Source organism: Varanus komodoensis, unplaced genomic scaffold (assembly GCF_004798865.1).
Source record: "Varanus komodoensis strain SLA01 unplaced genomic scaffold, ASM479886v1 scaffold66, whole genome shotgun sequence".
NCBI lineage: Eukaryota > Metazoa > Chordata > Lepidosauria > Squamata > Varanidae > Varanus > Varanus komodoensis.
The window spans coordinates 3,249,894-3,263,531 of NW_025336296.1; positions in this window are offsets into that span (position 1 = coordinate 3,249,894).

The following is a 13,638-nucleotide window of genomic DNA, read 5'->3' on the forward strand; positions in this document are numbered from 1 at the left end:
CCAAGCCTGCAGGTGTTGAAGAACACTAGTGGGCTCCCACTTCCTAAATTTCTGATCTGCCCATGGTGCTGCCAGGTGTGCAGTTCCCGCTGACCCAAGAATTAGGTGTACAGTCCCTAACCGAGCAACCTCTGCTACCAACAGACACTCCGGTGGCACCCAAGTGCTGTCCATGGTAGATGGTGCAGGCCGTGCTGCAGAAATGTGTGCAAATCCCTTCCTTACTAGCTATTTTTATACACGGAGGTGTCAGGGGGGTGTCTCACGCTGCATGAATGCAACTGCTTCATTTCGTTGATGGGCTCTCACAAACACAATGCAAATGTGCCAGAGAGCAGACACAACCCACGTGCATTGACTGTGTATCGCAAGGCCTTGTTCAGCTGCCTTTCAAATAAAGCACCCAGGGGAAGGGTATATCCTTTTCTTACATTCACAGCTTCAGATGCGCAATCATTAACTCAGCTTGTAGTAGAAAGTGAGTGAAGGGCTGGTGGGGGGGTGAATTTCCCCCTCCACTGGCAGCAGCTTCTGTCCTGACCAAAATATATGCCTTTTTCCGCCTTTCCCTGTCGACCGGCCACAACCAGGCCAGATGCATGGGAGAAGGGAATGACGGGTTGGTGGAAACCAAACAGTGTGTTTGCCCGGGCCATGGTTTTGCTTCCCACCGGATGCCTGCATGAATGCTCGGTAGGGAAAGAGGAAGAAGGGCAGAGGGTGGAGAGAAACTGGGGCAGAATCTGAGGAGCAGAGCCTAGGGGATCCGGTGGGTTCCGCTCCTTACCAGATGGCTCAAGCCTCCCTCACCAAATGGCACAATATCAGATTATTCTCTCGATGGATCCAGTGGTTCTCTCTTCTCTACTGCGACGATCACATGATACCACCCCTCTTTCCACCCCACTGCTATCTCGGCTCCCCACAGCACCTCTGTTCTGCCTGCTGCCAGTCATTTCAAAATGAACTGCAATCACAGGAGGGAAATGCTGCCTAAGCTACAGCAACTGTATTTCCCAAGGCAATATGTCCATTGCAAGTGCACATGTCTTTAATGTGCAAATGAACTCCAGCGCATGATTTCCACACCCCACACACACCAGTGAGGCTCTTTCACTGAACACATCTCCCCACATTTAGTCTAAATCAACACTTTCATCCTTTTGAGAAGGGGAAAGAGTCTGTGGTTTCTGACCCCCCTCCCATCCCCTGGGGTTACTGGCTTACCAAATGTATGTTTCCAGTCCTTTCTATGCATTTGTTGAGCGTGAAGTGGAGTGTGTCACTTAATGTATGTGAGGACACACCTGAGAGGTGATTTGACTTAGATCTTGTTTCCTCAGAAGTGGACGGAGTGTCCTGGCATTGTGTGAGCTGGCTCAGAGAAGGGTAGATTTTACGTTTTCTGGCATCATAAACATTTTCCATCTGTTGCACTGCCCTGAGCTTTCATTTCCTATGCGATGAATTAAATGTAGGGTAGGTTAGTTCCCATCCTGTAGCACAACCTGAAATTCTCCTAGGAATGAGGCACTGTCTTTATAGAGAAGGGTAGCCTGTAACTGAGCTGTAGATAGAAGGTCACATGCTGGGAAGACCGCAAGCAATTTCCCTTGCAAAATGAGATATCAGGGGGAAGGGTTTTGGCTTAGTGTCCTCCTAAGTATGTTAATTTTTTATACACAGGAATGTGTTCAGGTTGGTATGTGAACATCACAAGCCCCAAGTGATGGGAGGTTCTGAGGTGCTGAGTTTACCCAGGTTTGGTTTCCTATGGAAGGAAGTTGCTGGAGGTTTCTAATGCTTGTGTTTGTAACGCTTGTGTCAATTGCTTAAGTGGTTCCCAGCCCTGGCTTTGCAATAGCCCTGAATCTGATAGAATGATGCTTCCAAGCAACGTTATGGAGCTGGCTCAGCTTCTCTGAGAAAAGCCATGCCTGCTGAGATGCCTGGGCACATCCTTGCTATTCTGCAGCCCTGAGGGAGAGATCTGTCAATCCATTCCGCTGAAAGGGGCCACCTGGGACCAGGGGAGTGGCAGGCAGAGTGGGGGCAGACTGTGTCCCCCAGTCTGAAAATCTCCCAGGCTTCCAACTGTTCTGACAGCAATGCTACATGCTTGTTAAATTAGGCTTCCCCAGGAAGATGTTGGCTGACTGCATGAACACACAGAAATGAGTTAAAATCAGTTAATGTGTCTAAGAAATGACCCTGAAGTGCACCCTCAGCATCCCCTTGGTGTGGAAGCTGTGTTTGGAGTGCCCAGGTTTCAAGGTCATGGCCTTATGGTGCTTCTGGATGAATGGATGGATGGGCACATAACCTCTTTTGTAATTGAAGGTCAGATATGGGGAGCTGCAGGCTCAGGGATTACATGTAGCCCTCCTTGGCTCTTAATCTAGCCCTCACGGGTTTCTCTGACCATGTCCTGCTGGCCTTTCCCCAACCGCAACTGCTTGGTAGTTTCCCAGCAGCTGTAGAAGTTTTCCTGCATTCTGAAAGCGTGGCATGCTTAGCTAGGCTTAGTTGCTGGCTCTAAGATCTTTAAGCTATAAGAGGGTAGTATTTTTTGGAGTGGGGGGGTCCTCTTTTTTGCTTTTGCCCCACCCCTTTGCCTTGGCCTGCCACAAGTGTGGCTCCTAAGCGCTTCTTCAAAATTGAAATTGGACCTTAGGTTGAAAGAGATTCCTTAACTCTGGTATAAATACCCAGCTTGAACAGAGCTGAAGACATGCTGCTTTAACACTGCAACTGACCAACAGTGTCCGTTGTTCTCACATCATACCTCTAGGAAGAGAAGATGTGCTCTGCATGAGGCATTTATTGTGCAATTGTGATTCCTTACTCATGGTGGCTTAATAGACTATTACATTAAAACAGGGGAAATGGTGCTCCATGTCCTGGTGTATTTGTGCTGTACTGATGAAGCACAGCTCCACCTAGAGGTTAGGTAGAAGAAAAGCAGGGAAAGAAGGGCTCTTTGTAGGGCACTCACCTCTCAATGCTGCAGTGAAACTGTAAGTAGGTACAGCTGTCAACAGGCTTAGGAGACAGAGGGACCATGGAGGGCATCTTGTCCAAGGGGCTCTCGAAAGCTAGAGCCAGCATTGAGCAGATGCTAGGGAACTCTCGCAGGAGACTGCCTGTCTGTCTGTTCAAACTTTTACATACCATTCATTAGCACAGGACTCTCAGAACAGTTTACAGTAAAAAAAGATTAAAATAGTATACAATATCAAGGGACAACAGTCCAGAAGAATTCTATCATAAAATATTACTACAGCCAAATTCCACCAGCATAACAATAATTGAAAATAAACAATGCATGATAAAAATGGACATGAATCCACATGTACCAGAACAATATAGATTAAAAATTAATATAAAACCAAATAATCATGCTTAACAGTGAAAACAGTGGGAAAAGAAAAAGGGTTTTAATCTGGTGCTGAAATGTATATAGCGTCAGTGCCAGGCGTGTCTCCCTGGGGATCTGATTCCATAACCAGGTGCCACAGCTGAGAAGGCCCTTCCCCTCTTGGCTACCTTCTTTACTTCTTTTCAAGGTGGTTCCTGGAATAGGATCTCCATAGGTGGCCTTAGGGTCTGGGTGGGTGTATACAGGAGGAGATGTTTCTTTAGAGAACCAGTCCCTAAGCTGTTTATGTGCCAGTGTGAGCACCTTAATGCAGGTCTGGACTTCACTGGTAATCAGTGCAGATGGCACAGCACTGGGCTTATGTCTTCAAACCTGCCCATTCTTGTCAACAGGTGGGCTGCCCTATTTTCCACCAGTTCAAGCTTCTGGACCATTTCCCAAGGCAGCCCCACGTGAACTGCATTGCAATTGTCCAAATGAGGCTACCAGTGCATGGGTTACCTTTGCATGGCTCTGCCTGTCCAGATAGGGACACAGTTAGAGTATCATCTCCCGAAGTTGATGGAAGGTGCTCTTGGCCACAGATGCCACCTGGAGCTCCAGGGACAATTCTGGGTCCAAGAGCACCCCCAGACTGCACACTCTGGGATCTGCTGGTTGCTGGTAGAATTGGGGCATTGGTCCCATGGCCATTTTCATGATTCCTGGCATTCCAAGTGTGGGACAATCTCTTCCAGGCTCTTCTTCCTGATGAAGTACATGTATTTCCATACCAAGGAGAGCCATAAATAAACATAATTATGGGTGAACTCTGAACACTCAAGTGTGGTGTTAAAATTACAGCTTGTTGCACTGATGTGCAGTAAGTTTTCCTTTAAGAATCTTCTGGCTTAAAGGCGATACAGTGAAAAGCAGGAGGTGGGAACGGATCACCCAAAAAGAAAAGAAAAAAAATGTGAAAGCAGGAAAAGTTACTCCCAAAGAAAAATGCAGGGCTCGTCCTTTAACCTGACGTCAGATCTGTCTTTAATAAAGCCTCCGGAGAGCCAAGAGGGAAAAGTCAGCTCTACTGTCAACTCGACAGTTCGTAAAGGTTTCTTCTGCATTCCCCTCAGAGTGGCATCTTATTGGTTGCAAAGGAGTTTTCTTTTTCCTTTTTAAAAGATTGGGGTTCAATCAATGTATTTCATTCTGGCTTCCAGGGATGAGGTGGCTTTTGCCATGGATTCTAGCCACAAACAGCATTTTGCAGGTGGGTAATTTTCATCTTCTTTTGCCCTCTTCCCCTTGCGCTCGTTTCTTTTAGCAAGTTCATTGAAAGAAGCGCTCAGTGCCACATTCTACATGTTGGGGTGGTGGTGGAGGAGAACATGCTGTATTCCAGAGGCATCCAACCAGCCAGAGGAGGCAGCTGAGGAAAGACAGTGAGCAGGGGGGGGGGGGGATGGCAACACGCCAAGCCCTTGCCCAAACGCAAATTATTCAACCTTTTGACCCAGGAGAAAGGCGTGCAAATTTGACGGTCCAGATGAGAACCAGCAGCGGGCCGGGAGCTGAGTGGGGCTTGCTTAAGAGCAGATCTTTAAGGGAGGAGAGCCCTCCCCAGAAGAACGTGGCTTTGGGAAGTGCTTGCATGCTTAAACAGTCAAAGGAGGAGTGCTTTTCTTGTGACATTTGGGGGGAACCTCAGCAGTCTCTCGAGGAGGAGGAGGAGGAGGAGGAGGAGAAGGAGGCAGGGAATCATCTTCCGTGGCTGCCGAGCGAGTGAATCAGGCACACACCACACGTGGCATTCAGTCTCAGCAGCCAAGGAAACGCAACCGAAGGCTCCGCGAACGACAGGGGCTGTGCATCAGGGGGTGTTGGAGGAAAGCCACTAGGAGAAGAGCTGGCCAAAGAATTTTCAAGGCAGAGTGAAATGCTGGAAGGCGCCAGTTGCATTCTGCCCTTCCCAAAAATGCTGGAACCCCAAGCGGGCAAATGGGCTTCCTGCTTTTTCTGATGCCAATTGCAGAGCAGTGGGAGGAGCAGGATGTGGCAACTTCAGGGCACATGCGGAAAGAGCATGTTGAATGCATGCAGTTATCCCAGTGATGCAAACTTATGTACGGTTTGCTTTTATATCTGGAGCATTTGGAGAGGGTGGGAGGCTTGCTCCATGTGATAAATGCCTATCTTTGCAAGCTGACTATTTATGTAGCACCAGGAAGGAGCAGTCTACCTTAGCAGCAGCAACTCTGAAAAGCAGCAAAAAGGGCCTTAGCAGGGCTGCTTCCCAAGATTATGATGGAGTGTATATGGTCCTAAAAAAGATAAAGAAATACAGCAGCCCCGCACCAGGGAAAAAGGAACATGAAATTTTCTCTGCAGCCTCTCTGGATTACCGCCACAGTCTGGCCTTGTACAATTTAGTTAGTCAACAAGCCCTATTTTATTTCTTAATTATTCATTTATTAGATTTTATACCACCCGATAGCCAAATGTTAAAGTTTCATATACATTTTGAGGCAGTCTGTTATGCCCTCCAGTTACAATTCATGCTGTGGTTTTAAGAGCACCTTGGAATTTTCAAAAGCAGCTGCAAGAGAGAAACTGTGAGGCATTTGTACTCACTCATTCTCTAAGTGTCTTTCTTTTTTTCCCTCCCAATGAAGGGGATGCCCCTTCTTCTGATGCAGGTACAGAAAATGTACCCCATTAAGAAAACTTGCATTTCTATCCTCCCTGGATTATTTCAGGGTCCAGAAAGGTCTCCGCATGTTACAAGACCTAAAAAATGAAGTTTAAGCATTGCTACTTCTCAATTGACCCTGAGGAGCAGGCTGAGCCCAATGAGGGTTCCTCACATATTAGAAACATAGAAATGGAGTGAGTCAGAAGGGGTCTCCCGGGCCATCTAGTCTGACCCCCGGCTCCAGCCAACTCCGCTCATGACATGTCTACTGTGTGCATGTCCATTCACATGGGCTCCAGATTCTGTCACTCCAAACCAAATGGCCCAGTGACCCAGGGTGCTTATCCTGGAAGTTTAAAACACTGGAAGTCACCTTCTTGGGGAAGGATGCCATAAATTTGAGTGCAGTCAAGGACTACAAGCTCCATCATCTCCATCAGAAAATGACACCCCACGTATCACTTGTATATATTGAAAGGCTTGGTAGCTGAGCCTCAGGGCATGGCAGAAAGCGAGTGCAGGAACATTTTGCTCTCTTTTATCTGGTATGTCAAAAGGACTGGGATCAAGCCATGCCATCTCTTGCACTGAGTGTTTCTGCAGCTTATGCACATGACTGCACAGAATCCGGGCATCGGCTTCTCTAGGCCAGCATCATTGACTCCCGTGGGCAGCGGTTCTCCAAGGCTGGGGTTAGACTCCTTTTCCAATTCTTCCTAAGGATACTACCATCTGGACCTGAAGCCTGCTATAGACAAAACGCATTCCTACCGAGCTGCAGACCCTTTCCAATGGGCCCTGCACCAGCTGTGACCTCCTCCTCCTTCTGAAGGCCTTTCCTCCTGGGCAAAGAGGCAGGCAAACAGGGGTGGGCTGGAATCCTCGATTAAAGAAAGACATAATTTCATGTGTCCTTGCTTTGGAAAAGCAACCTGTCCTTGCCCAGTTCTGCATCTCTCAGCCTTGCACAAGGGGCAAAGAAGATCCCATCAGGCCTATAAAGCTGCGATTCTAAGCTGGTGATTTCTTTGCCTCCATCCATGATTCTGTGTCTATGAACTCTCCTCTGTGGGGAGCCAGTGAGTTGGACCATTGCCTGCCTCTTGGTGGAATAAGAGCATGGCAGGGAAGCGAGAAGACAGGGGCAGCACACGGAGCAGAAAAGGCTGCACTGTGGTGAAGGGGGACTATATTAAGACATGCGCAGGTGCCGAGTGATCTCCAGGGAGACCTCCAAGGGAAGAAAATATTTGGGGCTAGTTACTAGGAGAATTCCAGGTCCAGGTCCCGTCGATGCTTTTGAACCAGAAAGCCCTGTGTTGGCTTCTCCATCCTGTGCCAAATGGCTTCTGGCCATTGCAAGGTGAAGAGGGTGCTGGATGCAGTGTGCACGGAATGCTCTGCCGGACAGCCAGGGATGCAGCGTCACTCTTGCAGGAGGAAGCTGCTGTTCTCTTGCCGCAAGATCCTTGCAGGTCTACTAAAAATAAGTTCCAAGGCTCAACTGACTCCAAGGTTAAGTGAGTATAGGGCTGTAGCCTTAATGGTGTCTCTGAAGAATTCCCACCCATGGCCCCTGTTTGGTTTCCACGGGTCTGCTCAAAGTATAACCAAGGCTGGATCCAACATAAATGCATCCAAGACTGAGAGAACCAGCTCTGAGCTGAATCTAAAATCAGCAAAACCTGTTGGTGGAACTGAAATGTTAACATATACTTGTGAGACCTTCTCCATAACTTTCTGGCATTCTTCTTGCCCCTGAGGTACAATAGATGCTTCCATCCTGCTTGTTCATTCCATGGATTTGAGTTTATAGAAACTGGAGGCAGCAACATGTTGACAGGGACTTACTCAAAACCAAATCTTATTGTCAGCATAGAAGGAGAGCAAGCTGCTTATTCCACATCAGGTCATGGGTCCACCTCGCCCACTAGTGATGTTCTGATGGAGAGTGACTGGCAGCCTGTGCTTGCTCACTTCTTTGCATCATCTGCTCTGCTGGTCTGTTGAATTAACTGACACAGAGAGCATGTGAGCCACAGAGAGCATAGATAAAGTCAGAGTTTACGTTATGATCACAGGATGTGGCTGAGAGGTAGCTCTTGGTTTTGGTTTTGTTAACTGCAGAGGAGATATGTGTGGATTCTGGGAATTAAAGGTTAAACTGCTTCCCTGGATGCTTCTTCATTCTCCTCTCATGTCAGGAGGTCTGTCTATGTCTGTCTGTCTGTCTGCCTGCCTGCCTGCCTGCCTCCCTGTCTGCCTTCCTTTCTTTTCTTAAGCCTCCACTGATGCGAGTAAGGGCATTTTTGTTATCTTTAAATGTCATGAGAGAGGGGTGAATTTCAGGAAACAAATGGAAGGAGGTTTAGTCTTTTCCCACTACATGGTGGTCTTATTCTGAACTGAGCTTATACACATTTACTCTAGAGTAAAATGAAAGAGAGAGAGAGATTCCTCGGTGACACCTCAAGCTGCTAAAGTAATCTTCTGTTGGACCCTGTACAAAAGGGATTAGAAAAATGAATGACGGAGGGCGGGGGGACTGCTGCCATCCCCCTTTCTTTGGGCCATGGTACTCCGAGGTAGCATAGCAGTGGATGCGAGTTGCCCTGAACAGCAAGGGCTTGCAGGGATGCTATGCCAGTCCTGTCCGATGAGCAAAGCGGCAGACGCCGTCAGCCGCTCCCTTGTCCCCTCTGCGCAGAGCTGAAATGCCCAGAGTAGCCACAGGAATGGGATTTCCTCTGCAAAACTATTCCATTCCACATGGCAATGCCAAAAAGTATTTCGGGGTGCTTTGGACCTCTGCAGACAAATGAGACCGATTGGCTTTACCAAGGCCCCGCTTCTGGAGGTGGCTTGTCGATGCTGAGCAACAGGGCTGCCTGCATTGCTGCCCTCTCCGTGAGAGTACGGCTGTCGTGGCTGCTGCAACAAGCACCTGCTCTTCAGCTTCTGCTCCACCCGCTATGAACCCATGGCGAGAGATGCTGTTGCCCTCGTCTGGGCTTCCCAGAGGTCTCTCCGGGGCAGAGGACTAAATCCAGCAAGGCTCACTTTCTATCTTTAAGCGAATGTATGGCATTCGAGCCTTAAATAGGAGAAGGACCATCTATTTTTAAATCACCCAGTGCAGCAGGAGACCAAGCAGGGGAGCCTCCTCCTGGGCCTCTTCTTCCCACCTGGATATCCAGTCATCCCTCTCCGGTTGTGCAGCTCATCTGGAGCCTACGGGAAGTTGGACACATGATCTAGACTGAGAGCAAAGGACCAGTGGGGAGTTAAGCCACTCCCCACATCCAGACGTGGGCACGGAGTCCAGATCTGGGCTGCAGCACCACTATTTACATTTTTAAAAAGACCACCCCTACAGTTATTAATTGCACATATCAAGTTGCTTTCACTGGCCCCAAAGAATTCATTCAAGCTGCATGCCGCAGAAAAACTCGGCATTCTTTGAAGAGGATGAGTGATGCATATTTTCCAAATTCTTAATTTGTATAAAAGGCAACAGAGTCGCTCTCCTTAATTGCTGTCACATTCTGCACACAAATTCCTGCTTTGCACATGAGGTTTTATATTAGCAATTAAAAACTTCTAACATTTATTTCCTTTAAACTATTGATATCATGCTTTGCCATTAAAGGAAATTTCCAAAGTGATCCCAGCATGAAATCTCTCTCTCCCCACCACACATAAAATGGCTAGAACTGTCATAAAAATAAAAACCAGACTTCTAACTGAGTAAGGAGAAAAAAACTCCAGAAATCAGCTTGGCAAAGGTCTACATGTTAGTTATGCAGGGTTTGCTATCTCCTGTAAATGACTTACTCCTCAGACCGGAGCGTGCTGGTTCTTGCAGTGAAACATCCCTGGAAAGTTTTTGCTTTGCCTCTGAGACTTGGGCAATCTAGCAGACTAAACAGTTTCAGACTAACAACAACAAGAACTCTAGCCATGCCAGTAAGTGAAAGGGCAGTTCAGCTTTTAAAAATGTGCCATTTAATATATATATATATATATATATATATATATATATATATATATATATATGAATAATATATAGCACGTGACAGTGCCTTGTGCACTCCAGACCAGCTCATTGATCTTTGTTATTTTGTGATGCTCTACACATAAAAATATCCTTTGAAATATCCTGAGTTCAAACAGTAACAGCAGTTGTTTATTATTAAAAATAATCATAGGATTAGTTTCTCTCTAATGGAGTCTTCTCTGACTGGATGCCTTCCAGATGTCTTGGGCTGCAACACCCAGAATGTCCGGCTGCTGGCCATGCTGGCTGGGGATGATGGATTTGTAGTCCAATGGCTTAGGAGGGTGCCAGGTTGTGGGAAGGCAAATCAGATGAGGCCATAGCTGATCCTCAGGTCAGAGCTTGTAGGTGTGTGTTGCTAGACGGCCCTGAGGAGCTGACCAGCACAGAAGGAAAGTAGGCCTGCTAGACGTCTAATGCTGAAGAGGGGGTGCTGGTTGGGGAGGGGCTCCCGACCTGGACACGGCCCACTTCTTCATGTGCCCCCCCCCCAATGCCTAACCACCCCACAGTGCTCTTTTTGCCTCCAGTTCAGCAACTGACATGGATCAGAAAATGCTCACCACGGTGGATCTGGGATCTCCTGCGGCTGAATTCCCCCTCATGCTGCTGCGCGGTTTCACTAGGGGTGTAGTGGAACCTGAGCTCACAGGGATGCAGCTGCAGTGTCTTGTATCAGCAGGACCTGGACCTCCTTCTCGCCACCACTGCCCTCTCCACAACCCCCCATTTTCCTGCTTGCTCTGCATAGCTGCAATCCTTATGGTAGCTTGGGGGGAAATTGTTTTTGTCCATCAAAATGCATTGTTTCCTGTACAACTTTGTGGGTGGTCTTGAATGGGCCTTTAAACCCATTAGCTTTACAGCTGACCTGCTCCAGGTGGAGATAAAACTGTTAAACTGTCTTCCTGATAAGGATAAAAAGCATTTTTTGCAACTTTCCTCAGGGGTGCAGCTATGGCGACAAATACCATCCTTTCAAAATTTACCTCTGCAGCACTGGTATTATTCAGAAGTAACCAGCTCTGTATCCACTGGGGCTTATAATGCAGTGTTTTCAGGAGCATCTGAAGGCTTTCGCTTTCGCTTTCGCTTTTGCTCCCACTCCCGCTTTCACTTTTGCTTTCTTTTATTTGGTTATGGCTCAGTTGCTGGAGCTGAAGGAGGGCTACCCAAATGAAGCAAGCCCCCTCCAGTGGAAAGCATTGGCTCCTGGGGCACTGTGGTCCCCAGCTGCTGAGCCCTTTAAGGTCAAAGCCAGTCACTTGGATTGCACTGAAGATCACCAGAGTAACTAGTGAAGTTGGTGTGATAATTGTGTCCGCATGGGTGACGTCAATGAATCATGACTAACTAGAGCCCCATTCATTCCAATGGGTCTACTGTGAGTAGGGCTAACATTGTTGCTTTGTGGAGCATTCCTGTTCCGGTGCCTGTCAGCCAGGTCTGCCCTCTTCTATTCAACTGCATTCCATTCCCCTCTTCTCAAACATTCACCATTCTGTGGCTACGGACCATGTCCAGAAATCAGTGGGGTGTATTGTACCTTGGGGTCTTTCAGTAGGATGGCTTTTGCAATTCTGCACGTTTTGGGTTCTCCCTTGAGATGCTGGTACCCCGCCACAGTGGCCCTGTTTTCATTTCAGTCCCGGCCATGCTCATTGAGTTTGCTATTAGAAAGACTAGAAGTGGAGGTGAGTGACCGAGATGCTAGTGAGTTTTTGCATCTTCAGCTGTGCAGAAGTTGCTCATGTTTCTTCTAGACTCCTTCTGCAGTCACAGCTCAAAAACATTGACCCACAAACTGTATTTCAAAGGGCAACATGCTGCACCGAAAATGCACGGTTTAGCGTCCCACAGGCAGTTTGGATTGAAATTCACATCGCTACTACTTTTCCTGCCAAAAAGGGTTTTCCCCTCACCTTCATTCCCACACTGAAGCGTTACTCATTTTCATCTCAATAGTGCCCCCTTCTGTTTAGATGCCAGATTATCTTTCGCTAGAAATTCTGAAGTTAAAGAAGCAAACGAAAATGTTCCCAAGTTAAATCCAGCAGTGGATGGACCTCAGTGATGGTCTTCTCCTGTTTGTTGTCACTCAAATAAGAACAGTAGCTCAGTCTACTATTCCAGTTGTTAGTTTCCCGAAGTATCTGTGCAAATGGAAGGAGTGAAACCAAAGGTGTATGCATTCAAATATTAGGGTTATAGATAATTTCTTCTAATTTATTTGTAATTTCTGAACAACAGAAAACACTATGGGGTATCACTGCATGTGCAAGTTTGTGTAATATGCTTCATTCTGGTGTGAGCAGGTCCCTGCCGGACAAGTTCACTGTATTCATTTTGAATTTGTCTGATTTGGGCTGTAGCCCACGCACCAAGGTCCTTCAGCTTTGGTGCTTGAACCTGGACCATCCACAGAAAAAACTGCATCAGTTGCTCCCCAGGTCACAATAGGACCCTGGAGGGTAGAAAAGGGGGCATTCCAGGGGGCTGGGAGGGAAAGAGGCTGGGGATACAGACCTCCACCAATTCCAGTTGGTATCCTGGCTTCCTTCCCTGCCCCACCATTATCCCTGAATTTAGACAACTGGAAATGGCTTTCCAGGGTAAATGCTTGGCACAAGGCATGGCAGAGAAGGCACTTTTGTGCCTCGTTCTGGGCACTGGATGCACATAAGCCCCCAAGTTTGGAGTTTTCTGTGCATCCGCACTGGGAGCAATTGCATTGCCCTCTTACGCATGATGTATCGTCTGCACATAGGTTCAGGAAATGCAAAGAGCTGGCCACAAATCAGAAAGGATGCCCTGAGCATTGCAACAGCTATTTGCTCTTCTGCTTGGGCTGTAAATCCACCCCAGCAATGCACCGGTGATGATTTCAGTGGAGCTCAGCAAGTGCAGCTCTGCAACCTGAGTGGAATGACCTTTGGCAGGGTGTCTGCGACCTGTGCTCCATTCCAAGACACTAGGGAAGTTCTGCAGCGTATTCCAACCCCCAGTCCCATTCTCCAGTTTTCTTTCCTGGCAGAATTCTCCTTCTCTTCATAAAAGATCTTTTGTGGATCTGCAAACATGAGGCCGCTCCCCTCCTGTTTCTCAGCTGTTCTTTTTTATCTTTGGCTCCGAGCACTCCCCACCTGAGTTTGCTATTGGAGGAGGCAATGATGTACAAGCCTCTGCCCATCTTAGTGCGCATTTTGGGTTTACCCTTTTGACTCAAAATCCATTGGCATGTAAAAAAATCAAAACATGGAATCCTGCAGCCTGTGGTCATCTGCTACCTATCAAGCCCTTTTCTGAAGCAATAGGCCACTCTTCCCTGGTTAATAGTTTTTAGGGCCGGGATTATGAACAGGGTAAATGTTTGCCTATTCAGACTACAGATGAGAGGAAATGCCTTCACTCTGGTTTGGTTTTGGGGCATAACCTTGTCATCTGCCAGTGACGTCCCCAGTGCCAGTTGCATGATGCCCAGTTGGCGAGGTCAAAGCTAGGGAATGCAGAACCCTCCAGATGTTGTTG